At 36.5% G+C, this 5,088-nt stretch overlaps 1 pseudogene; it reads right to left on the bottom strand.

The window, feature by feature from the left end:
- Nucleotides 1-4,020: 4,020 nt before the first annotated feature.
- On the bottom strand, nt 4,021-4,566 carry LOC139438305 (proteasome subunit alpha type-3 pseudogene; annotated as a pseudogene).
- Between the last annotated feature and the right edge of the window lie 522 nt (nt 4,567-5,088).

Here is a 5,088-nt window from a genome sequence, read left to right on the forward strand (position 1 = left end):
GTAACTGTACAATCTTTTCCCTTTAATTAGAAAGTAACAGGATAACTTGTGACTGGCCCAGCATGTATGCCCTTATTTTTGTCTGCAACCCTGGAGTCTGGTACTCCTGACTCAGACTTCAATATTTATTAATGAAGAAATACAATTCAACCCAGAACTGACCAAATGCGTGCTGATCAAAGTTGGCCTGTGCCTAATATATGCTATAACCTGAACCTTAAACTTCAAATGAGTTAAGTATGCAATCATCCTGCACCTACTAGAGATTAAACTATCTCTAACCTCATTATCTAAATCTGCCTGTCTGTGTTTTAATGTTATAAAACACTGAAGTTTTCTCCAGTTCAGAGATAGATTTGTGTTGGAGATTTGGACCCAAAGCATATTGGGAATGAAAGAAAGAGAAAAGGGAGAAGGAAACAGAGAAAGAGAGTGAGAGAAAAAGAACTAGAGAGCTGGGATCAGGGCGTCTGCAAGTAATAACTCCTCAGACAATTTTATTGTTTTCAGGGGGCTCTCTATATACCTGAGTGTACATGACAAGAAGCAGGAATACGTAGCCTACGTGCTAATAAGCAGGCACACGTAGCCTACATACCAATAAGCAGAAACACTTAGCGTACGTGACATCAAGAAGCACTACCCATAGTCTAAGGAGTTTAAAAAACTCTTATCTCAAGGTACAAAATCTAAATGTTCTATTCACTACAAAAGGTATGTGCTCATCTTTTCTTTCAGCCTTGAACAGTTTCATCCCATTTCGTGGGAACTCTTAATTACCACATTCCTTAGGTTGCAAGCATAGCCAGGGAGACAGCACTAGCATGGAGACAGCACATCTCTCCTTGTGAGGCCACTGTGCCTCAGTTCCCAACATATTTGGGGACTGTCCTCCTGTCTTTGTTAAAGAATCTTTTTCTCTTCTCAGACATCCCAGTGCCAATTAATTGACTCTCATTCACACCACACAAGGACTGACTTTTGTGCAGCAACAGATAGAAACTATAAATGCTGTTCTATGCAGAAGGTTGGCAGAAATGCATGAGAGATAAAGTAATGTATAATAGAAGTAGACAGTAATAAATTTAAAGATTCTGAAATATTGGTTTGATTTTTTTAAAAGTCTGGAAATTGACAGGACTTATAAAATGGGAATGGAGTTGAGCTAGCTCATAATAATTAGGTGGAAAAATTACCAGAACTGAAACTATAGGAGTGAAGCCAACTAGATTCCAAGGAAGGTTCCACAGGAAAGCAGCACTTGGTTTTTCTACTAAAGTCCTGTACTCTTCATCTTCTTCTTTTCTGGTTAAAAATCTCCTCTATTTGTCTTCCCTTTATACAGGGAAAACAGTTCATAAACCTAATCAGAATTACATTTCAAGACACACCCTGATTACACAGCTGCTAAAGCTGGCCAGGCTTCATTCTGTGGGATGCGCCCTGTTCACTTTGATTGAATTTATCATACAATTAAAGTTTAAAAATCTCATAAAATTTTGCAAACATTTGGTATCCTTTATTAATTCAATAAATACTTTTTGACTGACTTCTTTGTCCCAGGAAATTTCTGGATCCTCAAGATTAAGTAGGGACCCAGATGCACTGGATCTCTATGGACAAAAACCTAGAATGCCCTGGGGGAAATATACAATTTTTAAAAAAGGGAGGGGGAAGTGTATGTGGCTCAAGTGATTGAGCACCTGCTTCCCACAAGGAAGATCCCAGGTTTGGTTCCTGATGCCTCCAAAAAACAAAGACAAAGAACAAGCCTTGTGACTGAAGAAGATTCTTCATTTCATACATTAATTGGTCACTTGTTAATACACTTTAATGAAGGGCCTTTTCAAGTGTTTTCTCCATCTTCCTACTGGGCTTTTTGTCTTTCTTATTAATTTGTAAAGGTTATTTCTATATTAATGCTATGAGTTCTTTCTTGGTTATATGGGTTACAGAAGTATTTTCCCACTAGTTGGCTTGACTTGCACTTTCTCCATGTTGTCTTCTGAAGACTAAAATTCCTTATTTTTTCTTTTATTTTAGCACTGTTTTAAACAAATCCACTTTATTGACACATATTAATAAAGCATAAATTTTTCCAAACTGATCGATGGTATTCCATTTAATCACATATTTGTGCATTCATTACTTCAGTCATTTTAGAGCACTTTCATTATTCCAATAATAATAATAATAATAAACAAAACCCCCAAAAAACTCATCCCCTCTAAATCTCTCTATATTTCCCCTGCTGTACAAAGCTGCTATTCTTTTTCTTTCTCTCTGTATAGTAGTATTTTTATTTTGCAAAAATGGTCTTATCTTTGCAATATCACCCACATTCATGCTTTATGTGAGGTTTCACTGTCTTATGAAGTCCCATGGTACAGTTTTTAGCTTTCCTTCTAGTAATATACATGACCTTAGAATTACCCTTTCAACCACTGTCATACCCATATATAGCTTGGATAATTACAAATTCCATGAAGTGCTTCTATTCATTTTCAAAGATTTACAAATAACCTTTTTACTAGTTATGCACAGATTAACCCTGAGCTTTCCATCCTCTACCGTCATTTTCTTTTCTGGTGACCTATATTGTAATTATTAACTTCATGAATTTGTATTTTATATTTACTTCATAATAGCACAATCATACAGTATTTGTCTTTTTGTGTCTGGCTTACTTCATTCAACATAATGTTCTCTAGGTTCATCCATGTTGTCATATGCTTCACAACTTCATTTCCTTTTACAACTGCATAATATTCCATTATGTGTATACACTACAGTTTGTTTATCCACTCATCAGTTGATGGACATCCAGGATGCTTATAACTTTTGGCAATCATGAATAATGCCACTGTGAATTTCAATGTCCGGATGTCTTTTGGTGTCTCTGCTCTCAGTTATTCCAAGCACATACATAGTAATGATATTGCCAGCTAACATGCTAGGTCAATATTCAACTTCCTTAGGAGCTGCCAGTCATTCCTCCACAATGGCTGTACCATTCTGCATTCCCACTAACAGTGAATAAGTGTTTCTGTCTCTCCATATCCTCTCCAACATTTAGTTTTCCAACTTTAAGAGTGGCCAGTGTAATAGGTGTGAAATGATATCTCATGTAGTTCTGATTTGCATTTTCCTAACTGCTAATGAAAAATATTTTTTCATGTGTTTCTTCACCATTTGTATTTCTTCTTTGGACAATTTTCTTTTCAAGTTTTTTTGCCCATTTTTTAAATCGGGAAGTTTGTCTTTTTCCTCTTGAGTTGTATAATTTCTTTGTATATCTTGGATATTAAACACTTACTGGATATGTGATTTTTTTTAAAGTGACAGATTAGGATCTTTAATTCTTAAATCCATTCCTCCTTATGACAATAAAGGAAAAGAGAAACATTCTTGACTCACATGTTCTAGGATTTGTTTTTCTAAATTACACCTAAAGTTTAAGAGAGGAGGATAACCAACCTCATTTAAATACAAAACTGGGCAACAACAGCCCAGCAGATTATTTTTAGCTTCTATATTAATGGACTGGGGTTTTAAATTCATATGATCCAATAGCCTCTAAGGAATGTTTAAGCAGGCATTTTAATTCTGAGTACTGGGTTTTCAATTGCCCACACTAATTTTGTTAAGCAAATATTTTGTTAAGCAGATATTAAGCAAACATCAATGATTATAAGGCAAAACTTTCATGAACATTTGTTGCTGGGTATATAATAATCCTTTGGGGTAAACAGTTTACATGGGACTATATATAAATTTAAAACAGAAGCAGTTGTAAATGTTACATATAATCATCATCAGATTCATCTTCTTCCTTCAAAGATTCCTTGGCATATTTCTCTGCTTCTTCCCTTATATCTTTTGGAACAATTTCACGTCTTCCTTTAGCTAATTCACCAACCCAGCTGAGCTCTAGTTCAAATGCTTTATCTTGAACTTCACCATGTACTATGTAAATTATTTTTGCAACTTCTTTAATAACGTCACCGCAGGTCATTTCTTTCATCTGAAGCTTTTCGATTTCTGTCTTTGCAGCTTGCCTGGCTTTGCAATGGCACAGCCCCAATAACCATATGAAACACCCGATGGATCAACCATGTGGAGTTGTGCACCATCCCTCAAAATGTACAACCCTAACATGAAACTGCATCCAAAAGGTCTAACAGCACTGTACAGTGTATAGGCATGAACATACATGGCCACTCTGTCTGCAAGGTGTTTGAGTGGAGTGTTACAGCCAAAACTAGATCTAAAGTCGGAAGCTTCTTCTCTTGCTATGTCTGCAAAAGAACAAGCATCTGCCAACAAACCTGCTACCACCATTCCAACATGCCGATCAACATTAAAAAGCCATTTGTTGGAACCTTCTTCATAAAGTTTAGAAAGGACTAATTTTTCTACTCCAAAGACAACACCAGCTTTACATCTGATTCCAATAGCTGTACTACTATCTTCCACAGCCTTCATAGCATATTCAACCTGAAAAACTCTCCCATCAGGAGGGAATGTAGAGGCTGACAGAGCATACCCAGTGCCGAGAGAGCTCATTGTGTTAAAGCCACCGTGTAGTGTAGGGATTCCAGACCCAAAACGCTTCCACTAGCCTGGATAAGTGATTGACAAAGATTTTCTCCCATTGAATTGGCTGCCTTTTCACCCTTTTGACAAGATCCTTTGAGGTGCAAAAGTGTTTAATTTTGAGGCAGTCCCATTTATCTATTTTATCTTTTGCTGCTCCTGCTTTGCGTGTAAAGTTTAAGAAACTACCACTGATCACAAGATGTCAAAGATGTTTTCCTACATTTTCTATTAGCACTTTTATGGTTGTCTCTTTTATATTTAGGTCTTGACCCATTTTGAATTAATTTTTGTGTAAGGTGTGAGATAGGTGTCCTCTTTCTTTTGGCTATGGATATCCAGTTCTCCCTGCACTAAGGGAGTAGACTGTTCTGGCCCAGCTGGGAAGGCTTGATAAGCTTGTCAGAAATACTTGAATATAGATGCGAGGGTCTATTTCTGAATTCTTAATTTGTTTCCTTTGGTTAATCTGTCTTTATGCCAGTACCATGC

Source organism: Dasypus novemcinctus, chromosome Y (genome assembly GCF_030445035.2).
Source record: "Dasypus novemcinctus isolate mDasNov1 chromosome Y, mDasNov1.1.hap2, whole genome shotgun sequence".
Classification (NCBI taxonomy): Eukaryota; Metazoa; Chordata; class Mammalia; order Cingulata; family Dasypodidae; genus Dasypus; species Dasypus novemcinctus.